Source organism: Mobula birostris, chromosome 10, assembly GCF_030028105.1.
Source record: "Mobula birostris isolate sMobBir1 chromosome 10, sMobBir1.hap1, whole genome shotgun sequence".
Classification (NCBI taxonomy): domain Eukaryota; kingdom Metazoa; phylum Chordata; class Chondrichthyes; order Myliobatiformes; family Myliobatidae; genus Mobula; species Mobula birostris.
Window position 1 is genome coordinate 96241568 of NC_092379.1, and position 17776 is coordinate 96259343.

Sequence of the window (17776 nt, forward strand, 5' to 3'; positions counted from 1 at the left end):
AAAGATCCATGGAAAAATTAAAAGGAAGAGGAGCATCAGAGAGAGGTGAGGAGAAGAGAAAGGGTGGGAGGGGAACCAGAATAGGGAATGACAAAAAAGAGAGAATGGGGAGGAGGGAGGAATAAAATTTCAGAACGTCTGAGAGCCCAGAATTTTAGAGAAACTGAGATATCTCAAATGATTATAAGGCTGGAGAACAGTAGTGGAAACGTGAGGATGAGAATTTCAAAATCAAAATTTATTCATTAATCAACTGATTCTGCTTTTCCAGATGATGTTCTCCAGGAGCAGTAGGTGATCAGAAGTAAGAAAGTGCTAAGAGTAGATCAAGGGGACAAGAGGACAAATGCTTGGTGAGACTAACAGATTCTCATTCTCTAGGTACTAAATAGACCAGAGTGTTCCATCCATCTGAATGTTGATGTGAGACACTGGAGGGGGAGATCTGCTCATCAACATCAAAGACCTTGGACAAGATAATCAGGCAAATAAATGATAGCTCATCAGAGTCCATTAGTTTAAATCTATTATTGACAAAGATTAATTGGAAAATATGGGCATTTATACACTCAAAACATCATTAATCTCCATGACCTAGCCCTGGTACCTCTTCTGCACCTAGAACCTTGTTTTCTTCTCTAGCAGACTACAGTTAGCAGAAATTTGGCAATGTATCTCCCTCAGATTCACCATCAGCACAGGTGCACCATAGCACTGTGTGCTTAGCTCCTGCTTTATATTTATGATTGTGTGGCTAAGTACAATTCCAATGCCATATTAAAGTTTGCTAACTGTTGTTGGCTGAATTAAAGGTGACGAAGAATTGGCATGTAGGAGAGAGATTGAAAATCTTTTTGAGTGGTGCCACACTAATTACTTCATTCAACGTCAGCAAAACCAAAGAGATGATTATCAACTACAAGAGGAAAAAGCCGGAGGTCCATGACCAGTCCTCATTGGGGCTAGTAGCTTGAAATTCTTTGGTGTTATCATATCAGACATCTGTCCTGAGATCAGCACATAAGTGTCATCACAAAGAATGAACGTTAAGCTCCCTTCCTTTCTTAAAAGTTTATGTAGATTTGGTATGTCACCAAAAACTTCTACAGATGCACAGTGGAGAGTATCCTAACTGGATGTATCATTGCATGGTCTAGAAACACGTAGAAACAGAAAGTGGTGGACACAGCCCATTCCATCATAGGCAAAGCCCACCCCACCACTGAGTATACTTACATGGAGCACTGTCACAAGAAAGCAGCATCCATAATCAAAGACCCCCCAGCTTCCAGGCTATACCCTCTTCTCACTATTACCATTAAGCAAGAGGTACAGAAGCTTTAGGCTGGCTGGTGGCATAGTGGCATCAGCGTCAGACTTCGGAGCGAAGGCTACCGAGTTCGAATCCAACCTGCTCCCTTGCACGCTTTCCATCCATGCTGGGTTGAGCATCGAGCTAGCAACTTAGCCTCGTAAAAATAAGAAAGCCTGCTAAAAAACGCCATCACGACAGCATTCTGATGACTCCACTCAGAGTTAAAGGCTTTCTTCTTCTTCTTCTTCACAGAAGCTTTATTTCCCACACCAGCAGGTTCAGGAACAGTTATTATCCTACAACCATCAGGCTCTTAAAACGGCATCTCAATCTCAATCACTACTACTCTGAAATGATTCTAAAAACTTACAGATTCACTTTCAAGGTCTCTTTATAACTCTGTTCTCTTTATTTTCTTTTTATTTTAAACACAAGAAAATCTACAGATGCTGGAAATCCAAGGAAACACACACAAAATGCTGGAGGAACTCAGCTGGTCATACAGCATCTATGGAAATGAGTAAATAGCCGATGTTTTGGGCGAAGACTTTTCTTCAGGACTGCTTTTAGTGGCACTGTTTGTAGCCATTTGCACATTAGTGTTTGTCAGTCTTTGTCTATTTATGTATATTCTTTAATAAAATTCTATTGTAGTTTTTCTCTTGTAAATGCCTTCAAGAAAATAAATCTCAGGGTAGTATAAAGTAACAGATGCATACTTTGATAATAAATTTACTTTGAATTTGAGGTCATCCAACACAAAGACATTGCATTTTATCTGCCAAATTTTTGATTTGCAAAAGTATCATGTCAATCACAGCTAAAGCCCCACATGTATACTTCTTAGTATTTTGCATGTCATCAACAAAATTCAGTTAGTAATTCCATATAACTTGTACAAAATATAATGTATTATATTATAATGTATTACTGTATCTCATTGAAAACTCTATGTAGAAGTAAACTAATATCTAGGAAAGGTAAAGAGATAAAGAAATTAATCTTCCTAAGGTTTAAGTTTATCTTTCAAGTAAAAGGCACAATCCAGATTTAATAAATAGGAATGTATACAAATGGCTCAAATGGCTCCATTAATTAGCAGAGAATGTATACAGTGTACAACCCGAAATACTCATCTTCGCAGACATCCACCAAAAGCAGAAGAACCCCAAAAGAATGAATGACATAAAAGTGTTAAGACCCCAAAGCCATGCTCTCCCCTCCCCCTGTGTAAGCAGCAGCAAGTATCAATGCAAAAATCCCTCCCCTCCCCCCTGCCTGTTTCAGTAAAAAGTGACAGCGTCCACCACCCACCAAGCAACAGCAAAGCACCCAAAGAGAGATATTCAACATCAATCTGCAATCAACAAAAACTATTGTTTACTTGACAATTTGACATGCCACAGGTGCTCGTTCTCTCTCTCTCTCTCTCTCTCTCGGGACAGACAGATATCACCCATTTTTACAGTGAAAGCGGAGACTGACATTTTGCCATGTCACTTTTTATTCCAAAATTCTCTAACTTGAGAATCAGCAGCAAACTCTCCCACCAGCAAGGGAAAGAGAGAGAGAGAGAGAGAGATTGCAAACGTTCAGTTACAGAGGCCTCTGTCCATACATCCACTGCAGCAAAATCCTCATGTTCCATCTCCCATGATATGTCAGTCAGCAAACAGGAACAGGAACTGGCCTGGAATCGGTCTTCAAAGGGCTGTGTCCCAGAGGCATCATCTTCCAAGCTGTGCCTGGAGAATGTTGGAAAACGGTCGGCCAGTGAGCCTCAGGAACAGGAACTCATCTGCCATAAAACAACTTCAGTGTGAATACCACTTGTAGATCGGGACCTCGATAGAACCCCAACCACCTGGAAAAGGAAAAAAAAATCCAAAATTGTCTGTACAAATGTTGTTTCTTCTCTTGAAGAGGATTGGCTTCAGTGCTGAAGTGATGGTGGAAGTGGAGCAACAGGTAGTGTTAAGGAAGCAGGAATTTGCGAAGGACTGAGACAGTTTAGGAGAAGGAGCAACAAAGTGGCAGATGGAGTGCAGTGCAGGGAAGTTTATGGTCATGTACTTTGGTAGAAGGAATGAAGATTTAGAACTTTTCTAAACAGGGAGTAAATTCAGAAATCAGAGGTGCAAAGAGGCTTGGAAATTCTAGACCAGGATTCCTTAAAGGTTGACTGGCAGGTCGTAAGGAAGGCAAATGCAATGTGAACATTCATTTTGAGAGAACTAGAATATGAAATCAAGGACATGGTGCTGACTTACAGGAGGGGAATTTCTAGAGTGCTTTCGAGATGGCTTTTTAGAGCAGCTCACGGTTGAGCCCACTAGAGGTGTTGTATAATGAACCACAATTGATTAGTGGCCAAGTTTGTGGATGTGGAGAGGCAGGTAGTGTTAAGGAAGCAGGGAGTCTGCAGAAGGACTTAGACAGATTAACAGAATGGGCAATGGACATGATTATGAGGCTTCATAAGGTGTTGGTCAGACCACATTAGGAGGATATCATGAGCAGTTTTAGGTCCAATATCCAAGGAAGGATATGCTGGCATTGGAGTGGGTCCTGTGGACATTTAGAAGAAACAGTTAGTGGGGAGGTTGTTGAGGCAGATGTTGGTAAGACCTCAGACAAATTTAGGAATCAAAAGATTGAGCATGGTGCAACTTGTGTCCTGAGCTGCATATACAGCAACGCAAGAAGTATCATAGGAAAGGGGATAAAGGTGCTGAAGATGAGGTAGCTGGTTTACAAACAGAGATAAAGTGTAGTGAGGAGAGGTTGCTGATAGGGAAAAATTGCAGACAACAGGATGAGTTGCAACGTAAAAGGCAGGCAAAATCAAAAAGGGTGAATATTGGACTGAAGTGTTGTATCTGAATGCATACAGTATACGGAATAAAGTAGATGAACTTGCATCACAGTTGCAGGTTAGCAAGTATGATGTTGTAGGCATCACTGAATTATGGCTGAAAGATTATAGCTGGGAGCTTTATGTCCAAGGATACACATTGTATCAAAAGGACAGGCGGGAAGGCAGAGGGGGTGTAATTGCTCTGTTGGTAAAAAATGAAATCAAATCATTAGAAGGAAGTGACATAGGGTGAGAAGACATTGAATCATTGTGGATAGAGCTAAGCGGCTGCAAGGGTGAAAAGACACTGATGAGAGTTCGATACAAATCCCCAAGCAGTGCTAAGGATGTGGCCTACAAATTACAGCAGGAGATAAAAATGCTTGCCAAAATGGTAATGTTTCAGTAGTCATGAGGGATTTCAATATGCAGGTAGATTGAGAAAACTAGGGTGGTGCTGAATTACAGGAGGGGAATTTGCCTGTGAGATGGCCTTTTAGAGCAGCTCATGGTTGAGCCCACTCGAGGTGTACAATGGACCAGAATTGATTAGAGAACTTAAGGTAAAAGAACTCTTGGAGGAAAGTGATCATAATATGATCAAGTTTATACTGAAATTAGAGAAGGAGAAGCTAGAGTCAGATGATCAGTATTACAGTGGATTAAAGGGAATTCAAGAGGCATGAGAGAGGATCTGACCAGAATAATTGGTAAAGAACACGATCAGGGATGATGGCAGAGCAGCAATGGCTGGAATTTCTGGAAACAATGCAGAAGGCACAGGATATATACATCCCAAAGAGGACGAGGTATTCTAAAGGAAAGATGACACAACCATGGCTAACAAGAGAAGTTCAACATAAAAGCTAAAGAGAGGGCATATAATAGAGCAAAAATTATGGGAAGTTAGAGGGTCGTGAAGCTTTCAAATACAAACAGAAGGCTACTAAAAATAATTAAGAAGGTAAAGATCAAAAAAGAAGTAAGCTAGCCAATAACATTAAAGAGGATAACAAAAGTTTCTTCAGATACATAAAGTGTAAAAGAGAGGCAAGATTGGATATCAGACTGCTGGAAAATGATGTTGGAGAGGTAATAATGGGAGACAATGAAATAGCAGATGCACTGAATTAGTATTTTGCATCAGCCTTTACTAGCAATATGGTGGAAGTTCCAGGTGTCAGGGGTCATGAAGTGTGTGAAGTTATCATAACTACAGAGAAGATTATTGGGAAACTGAAAGGTCTGAAGGTAGATAAGTCACCTGGACCAGATTGCATACACCCCAGCGTTCTGAAAGATGTGGCTGAAGAAATTGTGGAGGCATTCGTAATGATCCTTCAAGAATCACTAGATTCTGGAATGGTTCTGGAAGACTGGAAAATTGCAAATGTCATTCCAGACTTCAAGAAGGGCAAGAGGCAGAAGCAAGGAAACTGTAGGCCAGTTAATCTGATCTCCGTAGTTGGAAAGATATTGGAACTGATTATTAAGTATAAGGTCTTGGGGTACTTGAAGGAACATGGTAAGATAGGCCATAGTCAATATGGTTTCCTCAAGGGAAATCCTTACCTGACAAGCCTGTTGGAATTCTCTGAAGAAATGACAAGCAGGATAGACAAAGGAGAATCGGTTGATGTTGTTTACTTGGATTTTCAGAAGGACTTAGACAAGGTGCCACACATGAGGCTGCTTAACAAGCTATGAGCCCATGGCATTACAGGAGAGATTCTAGCATGGACAAATCAGTGACTGATTGGCAGGAGGCAAGGGAGCTTTTTTTTTGGCTGGCTGCCAGTGACTAGTGGTTTTCTGCAGGGGACTGTGTTGGTACTTTTTCTATTATGTTATATGTCAATGATTTGAATGAAGGAGTTTGTTGCAGAGTTTGCAGACGATATGAAGACAGGTGGCAGGGCAATTAGTTTTGAAGAAGTAGGGAGGCTACAGAAGGACAGACAGATTAGGAGAATGGGCAAAGAAATGGCAGATGGAAGTGTATGGTCATGCTCTTATGTAGAAAAAATGAAAGAATTGACTATTTCAAAATGGAGAGAAGATACAAAAAAAACTGCGGTGCAAAGGGGCTTAGGAAACCTTGTGCAGGATTCCCTAAATGTTAATTTGCAGATGGAGTCTGGGGTGAGAAAGGTAAATGCAACATTAACATTCATTTCAAAAGGACTAGAATATAAAAGCAAGAATGTAATTTTGAAACTTTACAAAGCACTGGTGTGGCCTCATTTGCAGTATTGTGAACTGTTTTGGGCCCCTTACTGGAGAAAGAAAGCGTTGAAACTGGAGAGGGTTCAAAAAAGATTCACGAAAATGATTCCTGGATTGAATGGCTTGTCATATGAAGAGTATTTGATGGCTATGGGCCCATATTCACTAGAATTCAGAAGAATAAGGAGTGACCTCATTGAAATCTATCTAATGGTGAAAGGCCTGGATAGAGTAGATGTGAGGGAAATTTCCTATGGTGGGAGAGTCTAAGACCAGAGGATACAGCCTCAGAATAGAGGAGCATCCTTTTAGAATGGAGATGAGGAGGTATTTCTTTAGCCAGAGAGTGATGAATGTGTGGAATTCTTTGCCACACGCATTGTTCAGGCCAAGTCTTTATGTATATTTAAGGCAGAGGTTGATAGATTCTTGATTGGTCAGGGCATAAAGGGATACGGGGAGAAGGTAAGAAATTGGGTCTGAGAGGAAAATTGGATCAGCCATGATGACATGATGGAGCAGACTCAACGGGTAAAATGGACTATGTGCCTCTATATCTTATAATCTTATGGTCTTATGGAATGAACATACAAATGCACAACGAGTATTTGATGGGCCTGTACCCACTGATGTTTAAAAGAATGAGAGTTGATCTCCTTGCAATCTGCCAAATTGGAAAGGTCTGAAAAAAGTGGATATGGAAAGAATGTTTTCAATAATGGGGAATTCTAGAACTAGTAAGTAGAAGGCTGTCCATCTAGAACAGAGATTAGGAGGAATTTCTTCAGGCACAATGTATGCACAAAATAATCTAAAGATGCTGTTGTCAAAGGAACACTCACAATGTGCTGGAGGAACTCAGCAGGTCAGTCAGCATCAGTTGAAAAGATTAGTCGACGTTTCGGGTCGACACCCTTCATCAGGACTGAAGGAAGAACTTTGGGGAGGGTTTGAGGAATGCTGGTAGTTGAAAAAAACAGTAATTTGAAAGACAAAGGGGTGGGGGAGGGGAAGCAGGGAAGTGATTGGCAGGAGAACAATGCGCAGTAGTAGAAGGAGGCGGAACTGAGGGAGGTGATGTGAAATAGAGATAGAGGAAGGGAGGGGGAGGGAATTACCGGAAGTTGGAGAATTCTATGTTCATACCAAGGGGCTGGAGACTACCTAGACGGTATATGAGGTGTTGCTCCTCCAACCTGAGTTTAGCCTCATCATGGCAGTAGAGGAGGCCATGTATGGACATATCTGAATGGGAATGGGAAGACTTGTGTTCTGTGTCAGTATGCATCTTCTTGTGTAGCTGCATTACAACAGTGCATTTGTAATTTCACATGTACATTTTTCATTTATGTGCCATTGAATAAGGTATTCATGTACTCTGCAAACAAACCCTCCCCAAAGTTCTTCCTCAGTCCTGACGAAGGGTTTCGACCCGAAACGTCGACTAATCTTTTCAACTGATGCTGACTGACCTGCTGAGTTCCTCCAGCGCATTGTGAGTGTTCCTTTGACAACAGCATCTGCAGATTATTTTGTGTTTACGATTTGCTACTCCGCTGCGAAGTCTCTTCAAGGTATGCCTACCCTGAAGAAGTTTAAATCCTCTCTTCAACGGGAGTTCAGTGAGACCCTCTCTCACTGCTCCCCCTCTGTGATCTCTGCCTCTCTCCACAACTACCAGCATTCTTCAAACCCTCCCCGAAGTTCTTCCTTCAGTCCTGACGAAGGGTTTCGGCCTGAAACATTGACTGATCTTTTCAACTGATGCTGACTGACCTGCTGAGTTCCTCCAGTGCATTGTGAGTATTTCTTCAGGCAGAGGGTAGTGAATCTTTGGAATTCATTGTCACAGATGGCTGTGGAGCATAAGTATATTTATAGTGGAGGTTGATAAGTTCTTGATTAGTAAGAGCAGAAGAATGTGGTTGAGAGGGAAAATAAATCAGCCATGATTCTTTGGCGGGGTAACCTCAATGGGCTGAATGACCTAATTCTGTTCCTATTTCTTATATAGACTTATGGTCAAATCTCACAACATATGCCGGTGATAATGAATCTGATCCTGATTCTGGAATATTCAGCACTCTCCAATAGTGCACAGGAAAATTTCTATAAGTTTCTAGATAAAATAAGAAGCAGACATTGACTATGTACAATGTTGGTGGGGCAGGCCTGTTTCACAAATCAAGTTTAAGAGCCAAATGTGCTGTCCAATTTTGATTATTATCATTGGATTTTGGATGAAAATACCAAAAAAAAACCTCACTGTATGTTTAATATTCAATGCTCATTGGGTCCCTCGCATCTGCTTCCACAGATAATGTGAAGTGCTTTAACTAGCACATACCAACCTGTTGTAGGGTAGCTAATAGAGAAGGTTCCCTTGTACAGCCATGAGTTCCTGATGAGAAAGGACATCTTACACCCATATGACAAACAACACCGCCTCTCCTATTTGTCTTATTCCTCATCCAGACCATGTAATCCCTTAGCAGGATAGCTTTACCTAGCAGTTAAATTCTCTTGGAGATGCCTACAAGATGAAATACAATGTGGCTTTTCTGCTTTTAGACATCTTTTCAAAAAATTTCTGAATAAATATTGCTCAGATGTTGTGTTTCGAGGTTGTTTTTATCACTCCAGCAACAAAACCAGTGAATGGATATCTCATTCAGCAACATCAATGCTGCATTTATTCATAATTTTTCCACTGTTTGGAGAAAGTATTAATGACTTACATAAGTCCTAATCAGCTAATATTCTCTACTGAACACCTGCACACATTATAAATGGCAATCCGTGTTTTTATCAGACATCTAGGCAACTTTAGCAGACTATGCCTTAAACCAAATACAGGCTAAGCTCTCAGTTCAGGTTAAGGCTAGCTTTACTCATTACCTGACTGCCTAAAATTTGAGGTGAAACTCATTCCATTATCATGCAGCGAAGAGCTTGGGTGTTTTGTCTTACAAATTACTAAGCCTGATTTGTTAATAACCACTGACAAAGTTAAAACAATTGGTTATTCCACACTCATAAGAAGCAAACTGAAATTTTAAACTCTTGGAAGAATTTCCACAGAACAGGTGCAGAACGTTGGTGGAAATCAGTGAAACCTGGAATAAACCGCGCCACTGCTCACAGATTTTTACCAATTTATCATCAAAGTCACAGCAAGAAATTAAGGCATTTACTAAACAAGACATCAAAATCTGTCATTTCCATTACCTGTAGAGATAATTGCAGGCAGTATACATCTGAAGCTATGAAGGAGGTGGAACTAGCTAGCAGTTAGCATTTTATGGGAAAAAATAAGAGAGGTAGAATAGAGGAATTTATAGATAAGCAATAAGCCTTGCACCAAACACTAAATATCCATAAAGGGAGATCAAGCAACAGACTAGCAATGTTCTGGAGTAGTGCTCATTTTTATCTAATGTACATTTGAATTCTATCTACATTATGTTTTCCTTATTCAGGATGTATGGAGACCGCAGAAAACATCCAATGACATGATTTTTTAATCTTATACATATTGCTCCTTGAAAACTGCTAAGCTACCCAACGCTTCGATCAGTAAACATAAATCTTAGATCCATCAAGACATTTAGAGTTAGTCAGGAAAGTGGAGCTGGGATAAATGATCAGCCATAATCTCTCTGAATGGTGAACCTGGTGTGTGTGACTTAGTTACCTGCCCTGCTTCATTTTCTTTTGTTCATATATTCTGAAATACAGTAGATTCCAATTAATTGGCCCTCGGTTAATTGGGGCAGCCACTTATTTGGGAAAACTCTTAAAGAACAAAATGAATTTGAGAAAGTAGCCAGGATCTCTTTGTTTACTTGGGACACTATGCTTAATTGGGATCAGGAGACTGTTGCCGAATGTTTTCCAACATCAGTTGCATGCATTTCATGTGGCCATTAGACACTGCACTGTACTTAGAGCGAACATTTTTTAAATAGCATGATTTACGTAGTTGTGTTGAAAAAGCAGTGATTCTTGTCCCTGATAGTTGGCAAGTAATAAACAGGAAGACAATTCAGAACCGCTTTTCTCACTGGTTTCAAGCATTCGGCACTGCAGACTGGAAGTGAAAAAGGAACGATTTCAATTTCACTACTTCAACAAGTTAGGAAATACAAAAGAATTTGAAGGTATCAACAATCCTCTTGAATATTTTGGAGGATGCAATTGCCGAAAGTAGTATTTGAAGGTAGTCCACCATCTGCACTACGTGCCTGCATTGACGTTGTACATTTATTGTCGATCGAAAGAACCCAGTATCCTCCGTCTATAGCTACTAGGAACTAATACACAGTTTTATAGTACTGCAGTAGTATTGATATTGTTCTAATTTGTTCTGTATTTTATTTAAATACATAATTTGATACTCAGTTAAACAGTAGTTTGTCTTTTAGATATTTCCGTGAAATTTGGGCTAATTTGGGCAGCGGCACAATTGTGCCAAAATGCACTGGTCCCAATGTCTCCTAATTAACTGGAATCCACCGTAATATAATACAACCAAGAAATTGAGTGAATTGCTTTGTAAACTGTTAAAGAAAACTTTTTAAAGTGTTAAATGCTGTTGTAAGCATATTGACATTTGTTTTGCATTGGGCAAAAAATGTGTAATGTTTTCATGGGTGTATTGCTTTGCAATGCTACAGTTTCAATTAAATTATGTAAGGAGAGAAATAAATGTGCATACTGATCTCCACAATAAATAAATCCATAAGAAGTCAACACAGCCAATTCAAAGGTGTAAAGGGGGTTTTAGAAACCGCTGCAGTTAGCAATCTATCTTCATTGACTCATTCACTGGAGAAACTCGTAAAGCAAAACATGACAGAATGATACCAGTGACTTCAACATAAATCAAAAAACAAAGACAGCAATTTATTCAAGCTCCTGCAAAATAATGACTGAGAAATATTTATTAGTGATTTATTTAGTCAGTCACTTTTTTAACTAGGACACTATGAGGATAACTGCTATTGATCATAATAGTGCCCTGAAAAATATTATAACTATTTGAGATAACAGATGGTGTTCCAGTTCAATATCTACTAAAAGTCAGAACTTCAGATGGTAGCTCACCCTTAGTACTGCAGTTGATCAGCAGCTTCGGTACTGGGTTCATCTTGCAGACTGCAGAGTGAAAGAAAAACCTGGAATCTTATGAAAGGAAAGTGTACCAAATGAACTGTGGCTGATTCATCTTCAAAAATCCAGAATGAGATATAGGTTTAGATAAAACTGCGCAAAGGAATTCACCAAAACTCTAAAAGCCTATATTTCATCACAAACAAAAATTTTAAAAGGAGGAAATGCTCAGCAGATCAGGTATTGTCTGTTGAAAAAGAAAGGAAGTTCAATGTTTCACGTCTGAGATCCGGTACTGGAACGGGGAAAGAGAGGTAAGTAAAAGTAGATTTAAGTTGCAGAGAAAGTGACATAGGTGTGGACAAGGCAAATGGACTCTGTGGTAAGGTGAGGCCAGGTCAAATATGTTAATGGGAAAAGAAAACTAGAAGACTTCTTTGGCTGTATTGTGTGTTACTAACAGCAGGGCTGTGGGAGGTGTCTAGCATGTTGCTTCATACCAAATAGAGAGAAAGACTGAGCCAATATCACAGATATATGAATTACAGTAGAATTTTGACATAAACAAAGAATGCAATTTGCCTAAAATTGGAGAGTTTGATATTGAGTTTGGAAGGCTGCAATACAAACTGGGTGACTATTTAGCATAGCACATGCATTCAGTCTACAAGAGTGATACCGAGCTTTCTGTTTCCCATCACTTCAATTTTCCACCTCTCTCCAACTATGGCCTCTCTATCTGTGGTTACCTGCACTGTTACATCAAGGTCCAATGGAAGCTTGACGAACAACATCTCATATTCTATCTAGGGATGTTGCAACTATACTTCAATTCCTTATACTATGGAGGGTAGCAGAAAAATTTTGAGTTTCAATCTTCCAACCCTTGAACCAAAGATACAGGGAACCATTAAAAGGAACCAAATTTCATTACTGAACTACAAATTTGCTCTTGTTGTGAATTCTACGGTATGCGATTTTTATGTTCAATTCCTATTAATGGCAATGACCTCATCACTAAAAATGTCTCTGTTTTGTGCCACATTCATCTCACTCACAAACTCTTCATGTGGAAATAATTCAGCTTTCCCATTGCATTTATGCTTTAACTGCTATTACACAGAGTGTTTAGTGTTGCTTACAAACAAATCATTAAGCAATTCAAACATCAGGGAAAATATTAATCAGTATAATCACTTTGATTTTGATGATGAAGTGCAAGGAGTAATCCTGCTCCACATTCTGCTTATAAACAAGAGAGAATCTGCAGATGCCAGAAATCCAAGCAACACACACAAAATTCTGGAGGAACTCAGCAGGCCAGGCAGCATCTATGGAAGTACAGTCGATGTTTCGAGCTGAGACCCTTTGGCAGGACTATTCTGCTTCATTGAGGAGACTTGCTACCAGTTACCAAACTGTGCACTGTAAGTTCAGCAGATAAAAAACAGAGGCACAAGAACATAAGAAACAAAAGCTGAAGGTGGCCTTGAGCTGCTTCATAATTCTTTTACTTCAATCCTATATTCCTTGATTCCCTGAATATCCAAAAATTTCTCGTTATAATCCGAATCAGGTTTAATGTAACTGGCATACACTATGCTGTGAAATTTGTTGCTTTGCAACAGCAGTACACTGTAATACATAATATATTTTAAAGTACTATAAATTACAATAGGAAATATAAATAAAAAAGATTTAAAAAACTAGTGCCAAAAGAGAGCAAAAAATAGTGAGGTAGTGTTCATGGGTTCATTGTCTATTCAGAAATCTGAAGGCAGAGGGGAAGAAGCTGTTCCTGAAACATTGAGTGCATATATTCCGGCTCCTTGATGGTCGCCATGAGAAGAGGGCATATCCAGGGTAATCGGGGTCCTTAATGATGCCTTCTCGAGGCATTATCGTTTGAGAGTGTCCTCGATGCTGGAGAAGCTAGTGACTATGATGGACCATGACAACTTTCTGCAGCTTTTTCTGATCTTGTGCAGTGGCCCCTCCATATCAGATGGTGATGTAACCAGTTAGAATGCTCTCCAAAGTACATCTGTAGAAATTTGCGAGAGTCTTTGATGTCTCCTGAAATTCCTAGTGAAGTGAAGTTGCTGCCATGCCTTCTTTGTAATTGCATCAATATGTTGGCTACTATACCAGATACCAGAAAAAACAGAGTTGTTTGATTAATTAACCACAAATGCAAGATGTTCTTGGATTCAAAATTCCACCGTCATGTCCTTGTTGAGAAGCAACAGTTCGAAAGGCACCTATAAGCCATAGTCCATCAGAGAGGCTGTGAGTTAAAGAACAAATGGTGATTGGAAAGAGTAAAAGTACAGCAGCATGCAGCCAAGTGAGAACTAAAAGGAGATTATGTCAAGAACAGACAGACAGTTACTGCCCACTAGAAGGAACACTTTGAGGAAATCTTCAACCATGAATCTGTTTTTGACGTGAACACTCTTGACTTCATTCCACTATTAAATAGATCATCAGTGATCTTTATACAGAACCAGTTTCCTATACTAACCTCATATCCCTAATCTTCTTGATAGAACAGTTTGTGCCTGGTGAAGTATGTGACCTGAAACTGTGAGATATTGTTGTTTGTGCAGACATGGTGTAGATAACCAGAAAGTAGTGAAGACCAAGGGAGAGCTGATTAAATTTAAACGTATGTTAATGTAGTGAGCCAAATGTCAAAGGACATGTAAAGAAGGGACGTTTCAGAATCAGAATCAGTTTTATTATCACCAGCATGCGTCGTGAAATTTGTTAACTTAGCAGCAGCAGTTCACTGCAATACATAATACAGAAGGGGAAAAAAAATGAAAATAAATATATAAATAAGTTACAGCTTATGTATATTGAATAATTTTTTTTTAATTGCGCAAAAAACAGAAATATATATTAAAAAAGTGAGGTAGTTTTCACCTGTTCAATGTCCATTTAGGAATTGGATGGCAGAGGGAAAGAAGCTATTCCTGAATCACTGAGTGTGTGCCTTCAGGCTTCTGTACCTCCTATCTGATAGTAACAGTAAGAAAAGGGCATGCCTTGGGTGCTAGAGGTCCTTAATAAGCCCTTCTGAGGCACTGTTCCTTGAAGATGTCTTGGGTACTTTGTAGGCTAGTACCCAAGTTGGAGCCGACTAATCTTACGACCCTCTACAGCTTCTTTCGGTCCTGTGCAGTAGCACCACCCCCCCCCCCATACCAGACAATGATGCAGCCTGTCAGAATGCTCTCCATGGTACATCTATAGAAGTTTTTGAGTGTATTTGTACACACACAGGAACTTGAAACTGCTCACTGTCTCCATTTCTGATCCCTCTATGAGGGTTGATATGTGTTCCTTTGTCTTGCCCTTCCTGGAGTCCACAATCAGCTCTTTTGTCTTACTGACTTTGAGTGGCAGGTTGTTGCTGTGACACCACTCCACTAGTTGTTATATCTCACTCCTGTACGCCCTCTCAAATCCATCTGAGATTCTACCAACAATGGTTGTATGATCAGCAAATTTATCAATGGTATTTGAGCTATGGCTAGCCGCACATCTGCTGGAGACAAGCTGACCACTTGCTTGTTAGTGATGTCTGAAGGAGGGTGTGGGCAGACCAGCAAACAATCCCGAATGACTAACTGAAGGTGTACGTGTGATCAACAGAATGCACAGTTCCTGCCATCTTTTAGACTTAATTTTGCTTACTGAACATGGTCATTGCCATCTATTTGGCATGTTCGTTGCCATATCTGATATAGATATTGTTATTGTTGCTAAATATTTGAGTAACTCATTACTATTCCTCATTACAAGAGAGGGTACAACTGCTATTTTCTTGCTACTACTACTACCACTATACATGTAACCTTCATTTTATCCACAATGTTGGATTTAACTCTCCCTATTTGGCTGAATCCTTCTCTTCATAATCAGAAGGCTAGACTAAATAAGATTTTAAAAAATCATAAGATTTCTTAAGATAAGATATAAAATAGTTAAAAACTGATGGACCGAACTATAATTTCCCCAATTTTACCATATTAGGCAATAGAATAATCGGTATGCCATTCAAATAGTCTTTGCGGTAATTTCACCTAACAGCCATTCAACTAAGTAAGAGGTATGCAAGCTTTTGGGTCCGGAGAGCCTTTTCTGTCCCTGAGCAGAAGATCAGGAATGAAACTATTGCTGATGACTGTGCACATGTGATGCACAATGACTGCTGAGTATAAGCAGTAAAGTCAGCAGGCATACAATGACCATTTTTATACCATGTGCAAATTTTTTCCATGAGACATTATGAATTAGATCTTTACTGAAAGATTGGGGTCTCCTTTGAGATCAAATCATTGGCTGTTGAGGAACATGAGGCATCCAAATTCTTCAAGGCAAGTACTTTCCTTAGCTTTCCATCATTACCATTTGTCCCCATCTACTCACTACCAATGTGCTTATGCCCTACACAACACCTCCCATTCACCCCATCGGCCTAAATTCTGCAAGTGATCTCTTGCCTAGTTCCTATTTATTGACTGACTTCACCTTGCAGTATTTACTTCTACTGCATTTATCCCCTATTTATCCTCTGTAATCCTCTATACATTGGATGGGGGTCATATAGAAAAGGCCTGTTCTACTTGAACTACTGTCCTTCTTGGGGCTTAAATGGTAGAACTTTCTTTTCAAGAACATGCTACTCCAAACCCTGCACCAAGCCAGGATTTGAGCTTGTCCATGCCCTTGACTGCAACATCCCTCTTGTAGGTGGACACTCTCAAAGAATAATGGCTGGAGAAAAGATGATGACAATTACTCAAAGACAGCCTTATAAAATACAGAATGTCAAGCTTTATAATATTTCTCCATTCCTTGTAATATTTCAATTCAATGAACAACTTAGCATATTACCAATGAATAATTCAAAGAAAGATTCTATTGGAACCTAAAGAAGTCTATACATACCATAGTAATTTCTAAATCTGTTGGAAGTTTGTTTGTGCAGTGGCAAAAATGCTTTCCCTGTTGGTTTCCTGTAAGTTCAACACGGCTGAGTAAAATACTATTTATAAATAAGAACAAAAGGTTAATGCCGCCTGTGCAGAGGGGTGACAGCTGATCAAGACACTGTAAGAGGATTGCTAAACAGTGCCTGGGGAGTCTAGAAATACTACATTAGTCTAAAAATAACTCACCTGAAAGGATGTTAAATGAAAAAAAACAGATAAGAAGCTTGAAAGCTGTTGGTGAGTTAATACGAAGAATGAAATACATTAATTACTGTTTTTATTTGAAAAGTTCAGATTATCATTGGAAGAAATAACAGTACATGTAGAGCTGTAAATGGCTGTTCCTTCTGTGCATATTTTAGCACTGGGGTGAACAAATATTGCTTACCTACCCACTCAAATCCCGTAACTGCGCAGTGTCACAGTGTTAGTCTACATAAGCAGATGTTGCCCGATCACCATATTATTTCAAAATACACCTTCATTCTTATGTGATAACTAATAAAATTTACAAATGGAACTGTGTTTTCAGTTACTGAGAAGAAATGTAATAGTAAAATCAGATTTTAATTTTGCATGAACCTTTGGCCCACATGATGTAGTCCTTAAAGAAAGTAACCTTCCTGTCTTCTGCTAGAGGTTATTCAAATGGGCTTAATATCTTGGCAATCCTTTCCCAATGCAGATCACTTTCTTTATAAAGAACCACTTCCTGCTTATGTGCCAAACTTGATGTTGTCCAAAAACTAATATTGTAATCTTGTACCTCTGAACATTTTGCTTATTAACTTTGCAATGTAACAGAATTCTTCTGTATTTATCTTTTACATCTTGTCAAACACTTTAAAACATAGAACAGTACATCACAGCAACAGCCCCATGGCCCAAGATGTATGCACTGTCTTTGATATCAATTTAAACTGCACATCTGCCTGTATACGATCCATATCAGTTCATGTGCCTGCCTAAGTGGCTCTTAAACATTACTTCCACTACTTCCCCTGGTAGTATGTTTCAGGCGTGTACCATTCCTTGCATTAAAGAACTCACTGCATTAATCAGCAGGTTAGACACTATCTATGACGGAGGGTAAAAGGTTGACATTTCAGACTGAGACACTTCATTAGCACTGATGAAGATAAGCTGATAACCTGCAGACCTGGGGGGTGCTGTTGTAGTCTGGCAGACTGACCTCTACCTTTCTGAGGCAACTCTCAGACACATCCTCTTATTTACCCCTTGAATAGGACCCTACTAAAAGAC